Raw genomic sequence first — 23173 nt, forward strand, 5'->3', positions numbered from 1 at the left:
ATATATAATTTGTTACTAGCTCAATGGGTTTGTGCCAAATAAATTGCAAAATAATAATAATAATAATATAATAATATCATCCAACATTTCAATAAAAAGGTATTGCCCACTTACATGCAATTCAGTTTAGCTATTTTTACTTATTAGCTTGTAATAACTAACTAATTTAAGAGCAACTTGACTGTAGTTGCAATTTCATAGTAGCTACCCAACACTATACCCTGGTATTCTTTAAAGTGCTTTGGAGTACTATAGAAATACAATGGTATATTAATATGATCATACAGTACACTGTATATCAAAGTACCACAGTACAATCATAAAGCCTCAGGAAGCAGCTATACTTTTTCTGATCGTCATGGTAACCCAACATCTAAAAGGCGCAGCGGCTACCCACGGAGCAGCTAGCGGTAGGCCTCCACCGCACATGGGCTTTTTATGTACCTCCAACTGTCCCTCCTGTGTTCCTGGCCTGCGCTCTGTACTACGGCCCACTCCCAAAAGAGCTGACAGTACACTTTCCATCGGTTTGACTTAAATAATAATAAGCACTTTTGAAGGACTTGAAAAAGACAAAAGTAATGAACACAACTCAGGAGAGGCAATCGCTGTCTTGACACAGATGGATGGACATGGCGAAACCTGTCAGTCCTACAGTTGCTAATTAGCAGAAATGAAGTTGGATTAAAAACTTAATGGGGGGGGGTTGACAGGCTGTCTCTTTAAAAGCAACGTTTACACAGTTGTTCTCTCTCCCTCTGGCCTCTATCCTCTTGTCCTATTTTCTGTTTTGTTATTTATTAATGAGCGTCAAACAGTAGTAGAAACACTTTCAAATGATAGCATGGCCTTTCTCATGTCTGCCACCAATCCATGTTCTGCTGGTAGCTTTGGGTTAGAGTGACTAACTAGTCATCCAACAACCGACTAATCGATTAGCATTTATCCTTTATTTTGTTTTTTACAATATCACCACGAATGGGACACAACCTTCTTGAGAGGAGTTTTAAAGTGCTAATGTGTGCTTTGCTTTAGCATGCTAATAATCAGGGGTGTAAAAATGATCTGAAAAGTGGTGGGAATATAATATAAACACTGGGCTTGCTTCATGAATATTAATTAGGTGACAAAGATCGCCAAGTTATCCTAACACATTTTCTGAAAGGCAATTACGTTGGTGCTAGCCATGATATGATTACCATTTACAATTTGCGTATTCATTTAATCCACTGCCAGCTCCACTGGGTGCCAGAAGCTTCCACTTGTTTTTCTTCAAGACATTGTTTAATGTGAGCAGCTACAGTAGTCTTCAGTGTCACATGATCCTTCAGAAATCATTCTAATATGCTGATTTGCTGCTCAAGAGACATTTCTTATTATCAACATTGAAAACAGCTGTGCTGATTAAATGTTTGTATTTGTATGCAAATATGTTCACATTAAACAATGTTTAACGTGAATGGCTACAATTTTTTCTTTGCACAATGCCCAAGCAAAATCAAACTGTTGAAATTATTATTTTCTAAAAGTCTCCAATTCATTGTTAAAGCATTGTTATCATTAACTAAAACTCTTAAAAATGGTTATCGGAGTTGGAATAATGCAGAAATAAAATAAATCATAAATATTAGAGAAAAAAAAAACTTTAATCTGAAACAGAAAAATAAAGCTAAATAGTAGAAATCTTCTAAACCCATAAGACTTCGGAACACAAATTAAGATATTTTTGATGAAATCCGAGAGCTTTCTGACCCTGCATAGACAGCAACACATGGTTCAATGCATGCATCATACTGTCATGAATGCTCGTCAAAGTCTGACATGGAAGGGAAGAAATTGTTGAATAAAGTTGTTGTTTTTTTCGTGCACAAAAAGTATTCTCATAGCTTCATAACATTACGGTTGAACCACTGATGCACATGGACTATTTTAACAATGTCTTTACTACCTTTCTGGGCCTTGAACGTGTCAGTTGTGTTGCTGTCTATGCAGGGTGAGAAAGCTCTCGGATTTCATCAAAAATATCTTAACTTGTGAGTTTGAACTGACATGAGGGTGAGTAATTACTAACAGAATTTTCATTTTTGGGTGAACTATCCCTTTAAGAAAAGCATGTAGTGAACATGCTAATTAATACAAATCTTTACTCTGACTAGTCCACTATGAAAAAATAGCAGTTTTGCCCATCTCTATTTTGGGTAAAATATCAATATACATCATCTGTGGTATTGTATGTACATCACAATTGCATCCGTTTAGCAGAGAATGTAAGCGTATGCCATCTCAATATCCTGAGTGCTCAGCACTGATCACATAAAAGAACTATAAAGGCTTGAAACAGCACAGAATTTAAAGGTGCATTAATTTCGGAGCTGAGTTTGAGATAACTCATACTTAAGTCAAATAAAACCCCCTGACATGACAAACGGTCCTACCGAGAGGCAGCCAGAGAACAGCATGTCTCAAGTTGTCGGCAAATGGGAGAGATGAGTAAAAACGGCTGAGCAAATGAGGCCCTGGCTGTGCTCACACAGAGCAAAGTGAACTGTTTACTCAGAGCACACAGGGGAAGATGACTTTTACTGCAACCCCATCCTTGCTCTCTCCCTTCCCCCACTCACTCTATCAGTAACACACACTCTTCCTCTCTCTCACTGTCTGTAGTGAGTGAATGTCAGAGGGTGAGTGTGCGTGACCTTGAGTCGCGTCAGAAGCACAGCGAGGGTCGTGCTGCCTGCAGGCATCCTTGAACTGCATCTGCAAGACAAAAAAAAACCCTTCACAGTACCCTGATAGATATCTCAAATATCCTGGCTTTCTCTAACGCCAGCCTGCGCTATCAGTCCCTGTGATGAAAAATTTCATAGAGCCTGTGTACCTCTAACCTCACACCACAGAGGAATCGCAGTTATCTGCTTTTCTAGCCAAAGATACGATTTGCAATATGAAGGCAGTGCATCGTCTAAGAGATGACACATGGGAGGGAGTCGAAGTATAAGGGAGCTTAAAAGGAGGTCAGATAGCTTACGCACACTGATGTAGTGTTTCTCCGCTTCGAATGCCATCCATAACAGGGACATGCATGCCATGCCACCCAATTACATAAAGGAGGTGCAGAAATGTTGAGATGCATCCCTTTCTGCTACAACGTTTTGGCCAAGAATGGTTAAAATAAAAAAAGGCTAAAATTGATAAAAAATATTTTTTGTTTGGGTTTAAAAAATGTTGATCAATTAATGTAATTGATGTAATTACACCTAATTTGATTGCCATCTATAACAGTGAAATGCGTGCCACACAATTACATAAAGGTGGCATTTTTGGCCATTTTTGCCAAAAATTACTAAAAATTTTATTTTTGGTTTTGGGAAGAAAAATAAAGCACATCAAAACACTAAATGCATTTAAAGTAATTACTTTAAATTGACAATTAAAAAGTTAAATTCAATTGTTAATAATAATTGATTAAAACTATTTATATATTATATAAAATATTTATATTTATTATAATATTTTAAAAAAATATTACGTCCAGAATTCTTAATTTCAGCTCAGATATTTCCCTTTTCAATTTTTTTACTAATTAAATGCACACCATTTTCATAATTCCACCCTGCCACCTCAAAGAATGGTATGAACTACTCTGAACACTATTGCATTAACACTTCGTAGATGCTCACACTAGATAGATGGCTTTTTCTGGGAGGTCAAAAACAGATACATGCAGCGCTTTTACAATGTGAACGATGACAGATTCTCAGAGGCCCGGGCCCTCTTCCGAGGAAGCAGAATTGACCCCCTCGGCAGATGAAACCCAACACCCTGCCAATCGTGGCTGCGCTGGTACCCAGCTGTTCTTGTCCTGCACTTGGGTGTGCTTCAGCCTGCATAGAGCAGTTTTTAGTTTAACCTCAGGAGGGTGATCAGGACGGGACGGAATTTAGCGTTGTTCATCATCCCAGCCTGGTATGGCTGAAAACATGTTGCCAGATATCTTATCTGAAAATACTATGCATGCAGGTTGGCCTGCGGAGCTAAGTTTACACAAGTCACTGGAATGCTAGGACACATTTGCCTTTCACAACACTCAAGATGCATACCGTGACAAGAAGTAAAAAACAGAGCTCGTTAATATTGAAACTGGCGAACATGTAGGCGAGAATCCTTGTTCTTAACAGGAATACGCTGTAGGGATATTTGAGCATAGTGGTATCCATTTCTCATGTGGCAACGCGCTGAACAACTGCCAAGGGTCCTGATAAGGAACCGAGACTTGGTGACCCTGAGATCAGAGGTTATGTTCACGGACAAAATGGAAAGGCTGATTAGTTAGTCTGTCTTCCCCTTTAATACTAAGGGCAACATCACAGAACATAAGAGGCAGCCCAAAAAGCTGGGCAACAAAGCTTAAAATAAAAATAAAAATAAAAATAAAATAAAATAAAATAAATAAAATAAAATAAAATAAAATAAAATAAAATAAAATAAAATCATGGAATATGTATTGAATATTTTTAATATTGTCATATACCTTCAATTTTTTTATGTTATATATTGTCTCTATAGGCTAAATAATGAAAATGTATTTTTCATTTAAAAAATTTAAAATAAAAATTAAGATTTTTCTGTTGCTCAAGTTTGAGTCTGAAACACATCTTAAAGTATTAAAACATCTGTCTTAAAATTCTCATTCTTGCTCTTTAGGGAACTTCTGGTCATAAAAAGGGTATTAAAATCATTGCAAAATCATCACTTGAAAAAAAAGAATATTATCGCCCAGTCAGTGTGGTTTACACTGTATAAATATTTCCTATAGACGGTACTGAATCAATGTCATATTTGTATATTTGTAATATCCTTTCAGATCAATATAATTCTATTCCACAAGATTCCGAATTCCATTCCAAGCCCTTTAAACTTATTTCACTGGGACTCTTTGTTTTGTGCTGGAGAAAATAGGTCACATATAGTCTTCCAATTTTTTTGACCGGACAAAAGAAAAGTTCAGCTGAGTTTTATCACATAACTCAGCAGAGACCACCTTCATTAACCCCAGCGAAGAGAGATCAAGCTCTCATATTGCCAGATGTGCTTTGGAGCCCTTATCAGCCAGCATGTATGTGAGACAGGCTGATCTTAATTAAATATTGCTCCTATCCGAAGGCTATGCAGCGCACTCGTTTTTACTCCCTTCACTGCTGCCTTTTCCCATTCAGGGAGGAGATTATTTCAGCGGCTAATGGCGGAGGACTCTAAAAATCCCTTGCCTTATTAAGTAACATATTGTGCCTCATGCTATCTTAAGCAAATGGTTTTGCTGGAACTTGCTAGAATTCAAAGCCGAGACCTAACACCGTGGCTTTGGCTGTGACAGGTTGCCTCATTTTGGAGCCACATGTTTACTCACTTGTTAGGTAGCAAATGGTGCTTTGTGGTTACAATTCTCAATTTCAACTCATCAACATCAATAGTCAACTATATGTTAATGCAGTCTATTTTAATTCACATTAAAATACAGTGTAAACAGTATGGCTGAGGATTTGAAACTGTAATTGAAAAAAAAAAGGTGATAAAACTTGTGAACTTCTCAGGTCACATGTTCTTGCATTCAAAAATAGCTGGATGGAGTGCCGTAGAATGTAACGCAAGATGATTTTTAGAAATGCTTAACTACTTTAAACTTCAAAACATCGTCTTAAATGTGACCCAAATGGCATTAGATGCTGACAACCAAAGACGGTACTTTACACAGGCCATCTATTTTAAAACATAGCAGACAGAATACTACAAACATGTCTACCATGGGCAAAACAACAAAATCAATAGCAAAACATTACTGTGAACTGTCAGCCAGTGATTGGTTTATGTTCACTGATATGGAAATAGAACAAACAACAATATATTGACTTCTAAGACTTTATGAAATATCTATTCAATGCTTTCCCTGCCAAAACAATGATACTGAATTACATTGCGTCATCAGGTAATTAATATGATTAAAATAAACTGGCAGCGCAACTACATACTAGGGCTGGACGATATGGCCAAAATTTATATCACGATATATTTCTTAATTTCGGTCGATACGATATAATTCCGATATCGATATGAACACTATTAAAAAAGCCTCATAAAATATTGAATTATTGTCCAGCCCTACTACATACTGATTAATTAATTTGACTTACCATATACTTCTTAAAAGTAGAGATGCACCGATTGCAATTTCTGATTTTTTGTTAGTGTGATCTGCCGATACTGATTTTTGCCGATTCCGATTTTCTTTCTAAGAACTATAATTGACAGCATATACAAACAAAAATATACTTTTCTTCAACGCAAAGTTTTATTTTCATAAAAAAACACAAGTAAAAAGTCAGTAATAAAATAAGAACAAATAAAAAAAATTGCAAACAACAGCACAAATAAATGCAATAGAATAAAGAGAGCTATGAAACTAAGTTTTTCAGGTTAAGTAAGTTTTTATTCAGTTAAGAAATACTACAGAAATTAAAGTGATCAAATGTAAAATAACACATCCAGTGTTATTTTACATTTGATTTCTTTAATTTCTGTAGTTTTCATTGTAAAAATTAAATACAGATCAATGCTTACCATTAAAGTTATAAAACGTATTCAGCCAAGAGCAGACAATTATTTTCTTTGTCTTTTGTTCTTTGATTAACATGACAGACAGCAGCATAAATATTGGACTGCGGTCCCTTTAAGAGTTTATCCACGGACCCAATATACTGTTACACAACATGCGTTCTCTTTCTCAACTATTTAACGTTACAAAACTGACTGTGTTTAACTGGATACTCGCCAAAACGGGCATTTTGACAATTTTTTATGTATTTGAACGTTTTAGCGCAGTTAGACACTCATTTTGGTATTTGTGGCTCACAAGCTGTTTGAGACTGAGCGCGGCGTGTGTTGGTGATGGTGCTCGTGCTTTCGGTGTAAACGCGAAACCTGCGGGAAAGACTAAAATAATGCGCAATACAAGCACTATTTAACCGGAGCGAATGAGACGTGTGTGAGAGAGAAGGGATCGTCGGAGAGAAGAGAGCGAGAATGCGTGGCTGATATTATTGCCTGTGCCGCTGGTAACAAAACGGATCGGCTTGAAATAGGAATGAAGTGAGACTGACCGGCCAATCACCGATCCGGGCCGATCATGAGGAAAATCGGCCGATTCCGATCCCTGGTCGATCGATCGGTGCATCTCTACTTAAAAGTCTTCACTAAAATACACGATGACTTCAGTTATTGTTACAACTATATTTATTACAACAATATAAGAGATCACAATTTGATTTATTTTGGTTTTATACTTAAAAGTGTGGAATTTCGGAGGAAACTAGATACTGTGGTAAATTTGACATTGGTACTCAACTTTCCAATATAGTCTGGCCCGACAGAGCTCAATGTAAATAACGAGCTAGTGTAAAAATAGACTTTTTGTGCTCTGGAAAACGTTCTTGTGTTGGCCTAGTCTGTGTTTTGTGTCTTTCACATACCTTCCAGCCTGCAAACTGCCTGTCTAACCCTCGTCCGACCTTCAGCCGAGAGAGAGGCAAACATGGTTGACCTGCCACTAAACTTTCCCCGGCTGGATGATAAGCGCTTGTTTAATTATATTCATCTACATGGATCTGACATTGTTCCAGGATGATGTCAGAGCTCAGCAAGGTTAGCGGGAGCTGAAAGTGGATGGGAATGTTAAAGCCACCCACCGCAGCACTTTGCAGGCAGCAACTTTATTTTCTGCTTTGTTCCACGAGCTCAGAGGGCAGCTTCACTATCCGCTGTTTCCGAGGGCATACAAGGGCATCCGCCGAATACAGGCGAACCGGTTGGGAACACTGTGGAAGATTGCATTAAAGAGAAATAAATGTCACTCAAACGTGAAATATGGCAGCTCTGCGTGCTAATAGCCTGTTGGATGCTAGCCCATGACAAAATGTTTGCGAAATGAAAGTATTTTGGGTTTTATTTTATATAATAGTATCGTTTTTCGATGAGGTAACTTTCAATCCAAAGTTTCGAAATTTGAGCAATCGCAATCATATTTTAAGGAGGTACACCCTTTTTAGCGCGAACTAGGGGTGAGGGCGTGCACATGGAGGACATGCCAATGTTTTCATGACAACAGCAGGTCTTGTGAAGTGATCACTCAAAGGCAGGTCAATTCCCTTTGATAGATAGGTTTACGTGTGTGCACCTCAGGGGGGGAAGAGTATGCAGGGCTGCTATAAAACATCTTTAATGGCTGAACCCGGTGCTGCTCCAGTCTTCATCTCATTTACAGGCAACTTGGATGTTTTATCACCTTCAGCTCTCCTTGCTAGCCTCGCCACCCACACGAACCGAGCGGGCGGATGGTGGATGAGCAGACCCGAGCGCCAATTATATCGTTGCCCTTATTTACGCCATTCAAATGTTTTAAGGTCAGCTCTAATCAGCGAGGTCAAACCACAAAAAAAGTGCATACTGCTTCAAAAAACATGCCAGCTAAATCAGAGGCGTCTGCGAATGTCAGGCGAACCACAATTGCATAAGCAACAAAATTGCACATAAAAGCTGAAAATTGTCAGCCTGCTGTGCATAAAATGGAGGTTAACTGAAGCATGTGTGAAATTGTGTCACTGCAGTTGACCGGAGTAGAGGTCTGGTTTGCACAGGGTCACGTCGACGTGTATCAAAAGGGTATTAAGGTCGTAACTGTCATTTTAGATTATCGCAAATCCCCTTAGATTTGCTCTGAAAACAGATCGATTTGCGTGCAAGTGGACTCTTAATACAACTTATCCTATCTTATGTAACATACTGTGCTAGTGAGACCAGAACTTAGTCAATAGTGTGTCAAAATGTAGATGTTTACACACCTACAAAAAACTCCTACATGCAGATTAAAACAATAAGGTTCTGCTATCAGCAAAATTTGACAATCCAACAAGTGGCCTCCATTTTGTGCACTTTGGCCCAAATAATTCTACCCTAGCGTAGCAGTTCTGATTCTGTGTTCTAGTTCCTTTCTGCTGATGCCACAAATGAACACAGCACAGCAAAAAAGATGCCATGAGGTTTGTGCTAAGAACAATCACATCAGTCTGCCCATCTAGCATGGTTGAAGAAAGGACCAAATCTATCTTTTTTTTTTAAAAAGCGTCTGAAGTTTTCAATAGGAGGTTTTAGAAAATCCTCTTTCTGTAATGACATTTTAGAACAAAACTTCGGTGGTGGGAAACATCATAAAACACTGAAGGTCATGTTAATCTGTCTTGGAGCAGGGGAATTAAAATAGCCAGGCTCTCATCATGTACAGAGGACGTCCTTCCGAATATTCAACTTCTTTAACTACCAATATGGGCTTTTTGACAGCTGATTCATAAATTATTATTACGTTTGGTCACCTCAACTCTGAATGTGTGGAAACCCAATCATATACATGAATAAAATATAATTTTTATTTCACACACAAAATAATGAGAAGGTCACTAGATTTTAAAATATGACATTACTATATGGTTTTATAATATATAATCTGTAATATCTAATAATCTAAAAAAAAAAAACAGTATGAATAATGCTATTTTTTTACATATATAATAACAATAACAAAATGATAATATTTTATTAATATATTGCAGATATTATAAATTCTAAATAAATATACACCACTGTTCAAAACTGTGGGGCTGGTAAGCTTTTTTTAATGTTTTTGAAAAGTCTCTTATGCTTACTAAGGTTGCATTTATTTAACAAAAATACAGCAAAAACAGTAATACTCTGAAATATTACTACAATTTAAAATATGTACTTTCTATTGTAATATATTTTAAAATAGAATTTATTGGCAAAGCTGAATTTTCAGCATCATTACTCCAGTCTTCAGTGTCTCATGATCCTTCAGAAATCATTCTAATATGTTGATTTGCTGCTCAAGAAACATTTCTTATTATTCTCAATGTTGAAAACAGTTGTGCTACTTGATATTTTAGTGGAAACTGTTATACATTTTAGTTTTTCAATATTATTCCATGAATAGAAAGGTCAAAATCACAGCACCTTTACTGTCACTCACCCACCCCAAATGATAATAATGATCACTTTCACCTCAGTTCATCTTAAATAGCCTGGCCTAACACTTTACTTGAGACTGTTACCTTCCACAAATAACGAAGTTCAGGTGATCTGACACACACAGCTTTCTTCCTGGAGCCTTGTTTTCACCTCAGCTACGGCGAGATCATTGTTCATAATTAACCCAAATCACTGGTCGAGGGAAGATCATGTGTCCCGACCTGACAAAACATCTTATTAAACTGTGCTTGACCTTGGTGTGACTCCTAAAGTGGATGTCAACCTTGAACTGCGGATGACACACTACCGCCAAATGGCCTTAATCCACTCAACAGAGCAGGCTGGATCAGGTTTCGGCCCCCATTATTGGAGATGCCCACTAAAAATACACCAACGAACAGTAAAGTGCTGTTCCAAAGCAGTCTAGATGATAATTATCTCAGCCTGGTGGGAAAAAATCTGGCCCTCTGGGTCAGGTCTAAGGCCATGAGCGAGGGTGACGATAGCGTCATCCTCAACGGTGTGACCAAGACATGTCCGCCACTTCCAAGGTCTCGCAGAGCTGCGGTCTTTAGTATGCGCTACTTGGGGGAAGGTAATGTTCTGATTTACTGATGACTATCAAATGGAAAAACAGCTGCCCCTTTGTGATGAATGAGGTGACACTTTTTGTTCAAAGCACCAATAAAACCTTTAAACAAAGCACAAATGACCACAACAAAAAAGACTACACCTCTCTAGCGATGCAAAAGCACCAAGAATTAACATATCAAAGTGGCACGTTGAAAACACAGGACTGTAATGTTTACCCAGTTGTCCCTCGTGTGTCTGTCTCTCCATCACCGTAGATTCCTTCCACAGTCCAAACACGGAGGGCAACTAGACTACGCCAAAAAAATTTGCCATGAGCTGACCTCAACAAAACCGCATCCCCCGGGTAACGGCATGAACTACACACCCACAACGTGTTGTGAAGGGGTGCCTGCTGTTGCTCAGTAACAGATTAGCCCAGTTTATGCTTTAGCGTGGTGGATCCGCTGCCCAACACCGCTCGCTCTCTGCCAAATCATGGCCAGAGGACTTTCCAGACACTCACGATAAACAGCCCTTGACCATGAACTGTCTGACTGTTCGAACATTTTCAAAAACCTTGAACACTTCTCTGTGATGCCCATACTGCCACAGAACTTGTCTGTAATATCTTTCTTGATAACAGCATGACCTATTTTTCAATTTCAGCCGCCTTCGGAAATAACAGCCATGGTATTTAACTCTGAAATGAGCAAAGCATACAAGAAAATATTAAATGTCTTTAAAGAACATATTATTTTGGCTGAACATGGTGTTCCCTCTCATTCTTAGTGCCTCTGGCAATAAGAAGTTCATTTACTAGCTGTAGAGAGACCTATTTGAGAAAACTGAGAGTGACTGTCAAGAACGGAGAAACTATTAGAAAAAAAATATATAGATAGATAGATAGATAGATAGTTTTTTGTCATATATATAAGCCACCTTTGAAGTCTTAAAATAATCTTAAGTACATAATATTTTATGAACCATTAAAAAATATAATTTATAAATTTGGATAATAAATAAATAATATGGAATAATTACAAAATCTAACACTTGAGAAAAAAAAAAAGAATATTACATTATAAATATGACTTAAGCCACATTTGAAGTCTTAAAAATGATAAATAAAATACATACACACATATATCTGTTTAAAATCAGGCTGGATATAGTCGCGGTATAAACAGTACAGCAGAATATCTAGCAGCTGACACATTTCCACCGTGGCTCATAATATATCATCAAACCATCCTTCCATAATCTAAACTCTGAAAAGGCCAATACACTGTACGAGCAGACGGTAATTTTGTATTCAAAGTGGTGACACAATCTTTTCTCACCATATGTTATAGATTACCAGGCAATGAATTCTGTTTAATTAACTCTTAACAAACACCTTGAAGGTCTAAGTTCAAGCTGTGCATTATTTTCTTGATCTGCTCGCTACAGAGCCGTCTTTGTCTCGGCAGGCAACCGTTGGATTAGATTTTCCTAACGACATCTAGCAAGCATGACCTCATATCTTATCGAACTGGGTACACAAAAATGCAGCCGGTGAAATCACCCGTGTAGTAATGTTGCCACAGAGCTCCTTGGAAAGACTTTACTTTCCCAGTACCTGGCAGAAACCAGTCTCAAACACAAAGAGAATGATCATGAGACCGTCATGGTCCTAAAAAGTGGGTACAGTGATTCCCGCACCTTTCATGCGGCTCTCAACGTGGCGATAAATCCATCACCTCAGCCTCACGTCCATCTCACATGCTGCTGTCCTCTCTCGCCATATATCAATCTTCTCAGTCATTCATAAATTCTAAAAATCCCCTTTTAGTTAATTGCCAAAGCAATTTAATTTCTAAAAAAGCCCTCTGAAGAGCAAGTCATAATGAAGTAGGGATACATCAGCGACTCTCTCTGACAACGCCGCTCTTTTTGCGCTTGCTGGTGTGAGTGGATGAACAGTGAAAGATGCTTGCATTAAAGCCATATAATTATGTGAGGGTGAAGCACTCCACAGCTCGGCTTATTGTAGCAGACACAATGCCCTTGCCTGAGCTCTGTAGGCTCCAGAAAGGACAGGCAGCTAAGAAGTTGTGAAGGACAATCCCCCCTAATAGGACAGCACTGCGGCGGCCTTGGACTCTGAATTCTCTGCTCGACAGGGGACATACATCAATCCGTCAGCCCAGCCACAGACAGCCCTGTAACCTTCAAAAGTCTCAGGATCGGTGAGGAATGATTGGCATTCGAGTGAGCCACTTTTCTCAGTGGGCTTTGCTTCATATAACCCAGGGTGGATAAATTAAGACACCATTGAATAACAGTCTTAAGTCCGATTTAACTATCGCCCCTACTGCGTCCTCTCAAGCCTTCAATTATGCTGATCCTGCCACACGGTGACCTGCGAAAACCTTTATCCCCATGGCCATTAAAGCTGTCTAGAGACCTAGACGCAGAAGCCAGGGCAATACATGTTGGAAATGATCGGCTCGACCCGCTGTTCTAATTCAAAACTGACTGCAGAACCAAAATGTAGTGGTTTTGGTGAATATTTCTGGAAAATATTTGCAGAATCAGCCAACATCTAAACCAACTAAAAGAGTGAAAGTACTAAAAGTTGCTGTGACATTTAGTTATAAGTAGGCCCAGATGGAATCTGCAGGAGCTTTTTACATTTTCCACGCTGATTTTGTAGGAAATGTGCAAAATTCTGTGCTACGGATTTTAATATGGTAAAAATGTGTTTAATGGAGCTTTTATTGGTATATGAAAGCATATGGTTAGCTGATGTGAAATACTTCTGGGACATTGATGGCCTACGGTACCTCAAAACTCTAAAAGTTGCGAGGAAACAGAAGTGGGTGATCGTTTCTTATGTATTGTGATGTGCACACAAGAAATTATTTATTTATTTTATTTTAGAACGTAGGGCAGTTGACTTGGTTTTATGAATTAGTTGTTGACTGGATATTAAGAAGAGGGCATTGCACTAAAAAATGAATGTCAACATATGCATTTAGTATTTATGCATTTAAAACACTTTAAACAGCATTTTGCCAATTATTTTACAACTAGTGAGGGAGAAAATAGCTCAATTTTAAGTGGTCGGGTCACACACAAATACATAAACTCTAAATTTTGTTATTGTTATAGCGGGGCCAATGTTCTGTAGTGCACTAGAAATGCTCACTAGTCACAGCGCTTCTACATACTTTAACCTCAAATCTTGATGCTGAAACCTCCATAGACATGTAATACATCAACTATCCATAATCAAATGTTTGAAAAATGTGACCTAGAAAATATCACAAATGAATATATAAGGGGTGAAGCATGTGTAGAACTTTATGAATGACCGTCATTCAAATTCTACAGAAGTATGTGGAGCCTTCAGTGGGCACATGTCTATAAAACTAAATAGGAATCTGTAAAAAAGTAGATTACGGACTTAGATAGTGCATAAAAAGCTCAAATAATCCATAAATCTTAAGGAAATGCATTCAAACCCAACCTGTTAAGTTTGGCTCCTGATTTCTGAGTCTTAATGCATGTGAAGTTAAGGATAGTTGCACACGTGCCATAAATCACATACCTAATATTGGCCTACTCTATAAAAACATCACTGATACACATCGCTCGCCTCGGGCTGACATTTCTATTCTACAGATGGAAAAATCATTTCTGTGGTGTACTGCTGATAGATGAGTTGGCACACGGAGACATGATTTAAGATGCTTCTTTCCTTTTGCCCTCCACTTTTGCTTACGCCATTAGTTTAATACAGGACTCTTTGCTTGCATTTGTCTTTTTTTAACCACACCCCCCCCCCCCCCCCCCTCCTGTAAATGTCTTTTTCTTAAAAGCTGGTACACTGCTGAGATCTCATTGATCTCTGATGTTTACAAGATCACGTTCAGCCGGTTGTCTCTTCAACAAGCCGTTGCTTGCGCGTGCACCTCTCCTCCTGATTTATCTGACCCCGATCTCACAGTGGGCTGGCTGTAATTTTTTTCCTCGCAAACTATGAATAATGTACTTCAATCTCCATTATGGTCAATCAATTATGGGTTATGATTGAGGGGCGTGGTGACCTCCTGTCTGGTAGATGATTCTGTCATTATCTCATGAACAATGAACCCCTTCCAGCCATCCATACGGAGACACACGCACACACAAACATTTCACATTTTCACACCATCCCTCCATTTCCTCATCCTGGCTTTCTTTCCACATGGTCAAAATGGCATTTACTGTTCCGCCCTGTGCAAAACGACAGGAGAATTTCTGTCTCTCTACGTCAACCGCATATTCTGTCAAAGTCCAGTTACCTGAGCTTTGAAATTCAATTTGTAATATGATGAACTGACATCATAATATTATTCAGAACAACAAAAAAGCAAAGCAAGAGTTGGCAAACATCTCTGTAGGACTATGTGAGCATCATTTGGGAGTCCGACCATATACAGAAAAGACCCCAAGCACTTCTATGCATAATCAAAAACAAAACTAAGCAAAAAATTTACTTGAATGAACAGTCAGGAACATTAGCGAATCAAGTCGTTCCAAACCTGTAGGACTTATACCAAAAGATTCTATACTCAAATATTTTAAAGAACAGCTTTTGTCAATGCGATGAAAGTAAATTCATTCAAGAACAACATGAAATGTCATTGACTTTCATTGTATGAAATAAAATCTTTTGTGTTCCACAGAAAAAGGAAAGTCTTACAGGTTTGGAATGACACGAAGGTAAATAAATGTTGAAAGATTTTCATTTGTGGGTGATCTAGCCCTTGAATAACAAGTGATGTTACAAGAAATGACTCATTTACAAATACAGAAAAACAGGGTTGAAATTCAGTCCACAAATATTAGTATTAACTGGCTGTTATCACTATCCAAGATATCCAGCTCTTTTAATCTAGACTTCAGTGACAAGATCATTTACAAAAGCTTTCCTCACAGCCTTTTAAGAAAGGCTAAGAGCAACACTTTAAACAAAACCACACAACGTAATAAAGTGAGCTTTAACATAATTTGAGTGGGTAGTCAGGTTTTTGGGTTACATGTCATCATGATCTTAAGCAAGCTGTTCCTCCCGAAATGCAAACATTTGGGACTTTTTAAGACCAGAGCAAACAAAGAGTAAGGTCTGATGTAAAAAGAGAACCACCTCTGCAGTTTTGATTTAGTCATGCTTTACACAAACATAAAAATTAACATAAAAAATGCTTCAAAAAACAGACAGTGTCTCTATGGATCATAATATACAGCTGGGCTAATGACACAGCACCATGCTCATTCAATACTGTCAAATGTCATGAGGTATATTTATTCTAAAGTACCTATGAGTCAACACCCTGAACATTATATACTTCAGATCCTGTTGTTGTTCACAGCTCCACACTGATTTGAGAAACACAACAAAAGCCAGAGGCCTAAATATATAATATGTAAGGGTACACTCAGTAATATTATACTGACACCTACTGGCCTGGAGGCAAGTAGTATGTTTACTAACTGCTACCACTACACTAAATCTGTTTATCTTTAGTTTTTTCTCCATTTCAAACTATACAAATACTTATAATACATATTCTTGGATTCAATCACATTGCATTTGCTCGAGTTGTTGGTGGTTCACACTGGAATACAGCTGACGAACTATTGCGATTTCTCTCCGTGGAACAGTGGCCAATATTGCCATTCCAGAGTGTTTTTTTCTTTAATGTCTATGCGTTGCAAAACATAGAGAATAAAGTAAATGTTATTAATAGTAGAAGTAACTCAATTGCATGAGATGATAGTGGGTCATTTGATATCAACATGGCTGCGACCATTGGGGCGACCACCTCGACATAGAATAAAACAGCATTTTTTTTAAGGCATAGGTTATATGACTAGAGCATCATATCAGTGTACATAATTTTAAAGCTATTTCTCAAAAGTTCACTTAATTTGTAAAACTTTGCTAATTAGCTAAATGAAAAAATGAAAAATAATCAGTTCACCTTTAAATCCAAAAACATTAAGTAGCTAGTATCCATCCACGTGCTCAATTTTTTTTTTATATTAATCATAATGATGTTCTTCTTACACATCTCATAAGCCATTAAACACAATCATATTTTCAGAAAGAATAAACACTAGATTTCATGAGAAATATTATAGCAGGTGAGATAATTTCATGTTTCTCGATACAAGATCTTGGAGCACTTGAAAGATTTCACACAAACATTTCGAAGGGTCTCGGTTAGACTAAACATGAGGTAAGCAAGGTGCCAGAGTCATCCTCATCACAACCACAGTAACACTGTATCTATTCTAGTGCTTTAACTCGGTTCGGCTACTATTAGCACAACAACACTCTTTTATATACTTGAGTAGCTTTAATTCTGGTATAGGATGCTTATAAAGGAAGCAAGTCATTGTCGCTTTTATGTAATCGTTTGATCACATGCATAAAGAAAATTAGATAGATAAATAAATAAATAACGCACATATTATACGCGCATGCCTGCATGTAAACATTCAATGAAATAGATGAAGACTCAAAATGGAAACGTCAGCTCACACCACCCCATATATCGCCTGCTTATTTTACGCACAAGCCATTCAAATACATAGCGGATTCTGGCTTTGCTGTTAATGCACGGATAAAACAAACGAATAAATAAATATACCAGAAATCTTATTTTCACACCCAGCCTTACCTGCGCGGATGGTGAAAAAAGAAAATCCCGTTGAAAATTATGCTGCATTCAGGAAACAGTCGGAGACGCGATATTTCTCTTTACGAACAATTGAGATGTAAAAAAAAAAAAAAAAAAACGGAAAGGTGAATGGGGCTGACAGCGTCTATTCCCCACATGTGCGGTTTTCTAGAGTTTTTCTTGAGTCCTGCAGTCAGTCGCTTGACTGAATTGTTTATTCAAGGTATCCCCGGCACTCTGCAATGCCATGTTCACTCCTCCTACCCTCATGGACGCTAGTGAGATCCGATTCAGGAGAGAATCATTCTTGTGATGATTCGGCAGAACCGATTCGTTTGTAAATCTCCTAAGTGTACCTTTATATGAAAAAAAAGGTCTATTATGTTAACCACATTTCACCATAATTACTTAGCATTTCTTAATGACTAAATAGTAAATTAACATTCATAAGGTTTCAGGATAGCTAGTTTCAAGATAGCTAAAAAGGTTTAAAAAAACAATCTGTATGTTTGTTTGCATTTTGGATGACATAGTCGCTGACACTAAATTAACTTAATTTTAATTATAGTGGTCTGTTAAAAAGAAAGAGAAGACAAGAAAAATAAATGTTTTTCCATGTGCTCACTATAGAAAATCTGTGGGGTGGATTACGTTAACAAAATAAACATTTGACACATTAAATATAATTAATCATGAATTTAGCTATAAACAGCTCCTTTTTACCCGTATTTAACTATATTTTATAACAATAACAACAAAACAAAAAGTGTGTAAAATGACTTCATGGGAAGACTTTTGAGTGATGATTCAAATGAATTATTGAATAGTTTTAATCGGCTCACTACAAAGAATCACCCGAGCGAAACGAATCGAATCGCTAAAATGAATCGGACTTCCCAGTGCTAATGGACGCCACCCTTAAAGCCACAGCTTAACTATCTGTCCTTTTCCTAACCCTGTGCTTTAAATCAGATCATGGCTTGTATGATCACATGAAAGCAGCAGAGAAGGACACATGAAATTCACACATGACTCTCAGATTGAACTCTCAGATGTAAATTCATGCCTGCAATCCTTTAATCCATAAGTGTTTTTTGCCATTCGCATAAAGAAATATCTATCTATCTATATCTATCTATCTATCTATCTATCTATCTATCTATCTATCGCAAATATGTTAGAAAATGTTACATTATGTTATTTTGATTCTTTTTCATTCATAGATATGACAAAAACATTAGTCTTAAACAAAGAAATATAGTCTTAAAAATCTGTTTGTCATAGTAAAAATGAATGTGAAAAACATTAAACTTAAAAAAAAAAAACAGTGTTTTATGTCACAGCCTGCCTAGTTCAGCCTTTCTGTGCCTTGAGAAGACACAGCTTTTACACCAAGTTCACACTTCTTGGGGCCCCATATGACCAGTCAACAGTTCTGGCTGGAGTAAACATGCCCCGCTGGGGTTACAGATGGACTATATCCTGATGGGACATAGTATCAGCCATCAAGTTTTTCACAGTTTTTCTCTTGCATACAAAGAGATGTTAACATCCCAGCTGCCGCTCCTTACTACAGTAGATTCCCTCTCCCTCCCAAGACAGTCACATGTTTCACTGCTGTGTAACAAGCACTTTTGCTCATGTGTGATGTTTACACATTTTCAGAGCTCGCTGACTATGGTTAAAGTTAAAGATTTAAAGTAAAATGTTCAGTTACTATCCAAATAAAGTCTTTATTATATTTGTACAGCGCTTTTCACAATGTATTGTTTCAAAGCATCTTTACAGAAAATCATGATGTTTATGCTTCTAATAGCTTAATATTTGCAAGCCTTATAGTTTAGCAGATTAGAGCTGGGCAACATAATATAGTTTATAGTTTATATATCACCCTATGCAAGTATATGCTGTATGTATATATATACAGTATATATATATCCAAGTTTACATAAAGAGCTGGGCAATAATATAGTTTATATTTTGCAATGATACAAGCAATCAAGCCGTTTAGATTTGCTATATCACCCTATGTGAGTATACTGTATGTATGCAGTTAAAGTTTGACATTTATATATATATATATATATATATAGAGAGAGAGAGAGAGAGAGAGAGAGAGAGAGAGAGAGAGATGTGTGAAATATACTGATTATGACATTTATTTTGAACTAACCATCATAGTTCTGTTTTATGATTGAAGGAGATTAACTATTATATTTACTTTAGACCTGTCATCAATAAAGAGCTATGTGATAATACAGCTTATATTTTACAACAATGCAAACAATCACGCAACTGAGATTTGCTGTAATACTGCTTTATGTGAGTATACTGTATGTATAAAGGTATGTAGAATATACTATATCTCCAACTGATATCACTGGGCGATAATATACTTCGAAATTATAGTGTACCAAGTGGGTTTTATTTTTAGTTTAGAACATTAAATGATGAGATGCTCAATGCACTACCCCCAAAATTTGTAGGAATATCATGTTATTTGAAGAAAGAAAAATTGGTTGTACTTCAGTTGTGTATATTTATAGAATATTCTACCAGCATTCAGATACCAAAAACCCCTTTGATCACAGCGAAATCAAAGTCATGCAAGTATGCTTCCTTTAAAGTATAATAATGGGATTAAATAACACATCCATTTCCTCTTGTGTGATTCTAGAAATGGCTAGTGGCCCAAACATTGATCCAGAGAGCAGAGGCAAAAACAAAGAGACTGTGGCCTCAGCATGTGACGGTCACAAAGGGAAACATTAGGTCTGCCAGGAGACAATGACCTTTGATTCCGCTGATTTCCCTTGAACCTTCAATGACCAGGAAGAGCAAAGGCTCCCTAGGCAGGCAGGTGCAAACAAGGATATGGGGTGAGAAGCGCAAACTGCCATCTTCCCTTTGGACTCAAATACAAAGGTTGCTGGTCTTGCCAAAGAGGCCACCATTGAGAGGAAAATTACTGTTTAACACTATATTGACACAGCCACTGAAAATAGGCATTGTGAAGTGAGAGCACGATGAACACTGACATAGCTGCATAAAAATATAAATATGACTGTTTTAACTGACAAAATGTAACAATTTAATAGCATTAACATAGCACAAAATTGCTACATGATAACTTGTGTTAATTAATGCCTACAACCAAGCTGCGAGCCTAGGATTTTGTTGAACTGCTGATGATGAGGTTTTGTCACTTTATCTTCATATGACAATGTACATTTCCTCAAGCAATATGTTCAAAGGTCTTGGTGCATAACTGTAAAAACAATTCAGTGAAGCTGTCAAAAAGTTATTCAGCAGCCTGTTAGTGTCTGTCACAGATGTTTTGTCACGCTAAGCTTTTTTAATTAACTAGAACTGGGTCAAACCAAGGCTAAAGTTTTGAGGGTGCATAGGGGAAACTACACAAATGTTTTCTGTTTTTTCTAGCAGTGGTTTTATATGTTGGTTTCAGACAAAAATTGGCCTTCCTGTAGCTCAAATAATATGCTAGCAACACATGGATTTGATTCCCAGGAAAGGCAAGATCTGATAAAATGTATATCTTGAATGCAATGGAAGTTGCTTTAGATAAAAGCATGTGCCAAATACGTCAATGTCTTTTTTTTCTCAATATGGAAAAAAATTCCAATATGGTCAGATTTTAGAATTAGTTTTTTAGAAAACAAGTGAAGACAATAAAACAATTATGTTTGACAGAACAGCCAGAATGTGTATATTACATTTTTGCAGTTTTAAGAAAAATTTAGCATTTCGTAATTATTTTACAGCTTCAATCATTGCTGAAAGGTCTATGTTTAATTGCAGTTTCCATTGTGACAACTTACCCCATGTAGTGGTACAACATGCCTGGCTATTGATGAACATGTTTTATGGTCAATAATAATGTAAATGTTGAATAGCTTTATTGTAAAATAGGTTTTTGTATTGTGTTTGTGTTTACTTTTAAAACTAAACCAACCCTGAGAAATATTCAGTGAAGTAAAAAATGTGACAACTCTTTACTTGTTCACTTTTAAAGTGCAAGGATGTTGCATTTACAACTAATTTGGCAAAGCATTCAGATTGCTCAGAGGGGTTAATTGCTTGTTTTAGCCTGTGGTTGGCGTCCATATATACTGGAGTGTTTCCTGTCCATTAGAGTGTCAATTATTAGTTTTTTGTTTAGAGAATGTCAATATCCTTACTAGTTGGTTAATGGGACATAATACTTAGACAGTGGCTTTTAGTTGGTTTCGCCAGCTTCTGATGTGTTGGCCAGGGGAAGCGTTGTGGCTTTTGGATGCATGCTTGTTTGAGGTGAGACACCCTGTGGATTTAGGCCTTGTATCGTAATGTAACCCTCGTTATTTCCCTGAGCGATGCAGATCAATAACTGCTGTTTATGCATGCGGCCCACATATACGGCACTACATTTCAGAGAAAGTAAGGTTGCTATTATGGCTGCTTAAGATCTGGCACGGTTTCAGCATCCAAAGAAGAAGCGGTGAAAATAAAAGACAAACGTCCTACCATTGAGGTCTCAGTGGATAGGGAGCATTATGTTGTTTGTTCTATGTGAAAAAGAGAACTTATCAAATCATATCTCAAATAAAACATTTATTATTCATAACAGAGAACAATAATCAGATGTTTACAAGACATCGCAGATGCCGGCTAGATGCGGCAGAGCAATGTGGTCAAAGATCTCAAGACAGCAAATGAGAGGGAAGTGGAGGAGAAAGAGATGGAGAAAAAAGGAAATAACTCCATGAGTGTATAATGTGCAGAGCTGTGACACTGTGGCTTTCTGCGCTTGTGTGGCAGAACGGAGAGCGGGGGCGGAAGACTTGGCGTTTTACAGAGGAAAGGCCTCACTGTGTGCACATTGTGCAGCCATGTGTGGCATCACCACAGTTCACATCTTACCCATGTACAGTCTCCCAATTTTTCCCAAAGGGACTTCCAATTCTCATTGGCCTTGTTCTCTTTTTATCCGAATGCTTAAGCATGGAAAATCACTGACCTAGCTTTGGGGAATCTAAAGGGTTAGGGATGTATGAGCTGCGCATAACTTGCTTCACAGTTTATCCAATGCACAGAACAGTCAAACTACGAAATCCGAAATGCATTTTTAAAAACGTTGATGTTGAATATATTAATCGGTATTCCATTCCACTCTGAAAAGATGCTTTGACTCCTAGCAATAAAATGTAATTTGTGTAAATCTCCCTTGAAACTCGGTGGCACAAATGGTTAATATTTCTCCTTTGTCCCGAGGAAGGCATGTGATAATCCTACATTTGAATGGGGTAACCCTATCAAAAGCTGGACTTTTCCGTGACAAATTGCTTATGTTAATCTCTACATGAGCATACCTCTTATCAATGTGCTGAGGCCCCACATTTATTTTGCCTTGGGCGACTGTCTCCTCCATGTGAAGGATCTCACATTATAATCCACAGATCACGTTGAATGGGGCAAGTATCTCATTTCTCATTGTGCGCTCCTTCCATTTAGGGTACATGCTAAAGGAAAGCCGACCGAATGAGGAATGGAGTTGAATAGGACCGCAAGGTGAGGTGCTCAGAGCCAGGGCTGCTAAGGCATCAGGTGGAGGGTCATCTTAGCCCTTTGTGTGATTTAACACTGGGTAAATGTCACCTGCGAACATCCCAGATCTAGCTATTCACTCACAGCCTTTCACTGAGTCTATAGTCAGTTCTCATAACAACGTTAAAGGGCTTTGCGGCATTGAATGTTTTCGGCTCAAATTTCTGCTAATTATTACCCATTTAGGCCTGTTG

General features: G+C 37.6%; 1 protein-coding gene across 6 annotated transcripts in view; it reads right to left on the reverse strand.

The window, feature by feature from the left end:
* The window catches only part of LOC107666194 (nuclear receptor-interacting protein 1-like), a 34234-nt gene extending 16609 nt beyond the window's left edge, over nt 1-17625 (reverse strand). For 2 of the 6 annotated variants that reach the window (XM_016457388.1, XM_016457389.1), the window contains exon 1: nt 17376-17625. The gene's annotated coding sequence lies outside the window, so the exon portion shown is untranslated. Of the gene's footprint in view, nt 1-1206; nt 1280-2696; nt 2758-7523; nt 7543-12363; nt 12819-17375 lie in introns of those variants that run through there. The other 4 variants (XM_016457390.1, XM_016457392.1, XM_016457394.1 and 1 more) reach the window with 4 other exon arrangements.
* Nucleotides 17626-23173: the final 5548 nt, after the last annotated feature.

The sequence above is a fragment of the Sinocyclocheilus anshuiensis genome, unplaced genomic scaffold (genome assembly GCF_001515605.1).
Source record: "Sinocyclocheilus anshuiensis isolate Anshui unplaced genomic scaffold, SAMN03320099.WGS_v1.1 scaffold984, whole genome shotgun sequence".
In the NCBI taxonomy this organism is placed as follows: Eukaryota; Metazoa; Chordata; class Actinopteri; order Cypriniformes; family Cyprinidae; genus Sinocyclocheilus; species Sinocyclocheilus anshuiensis.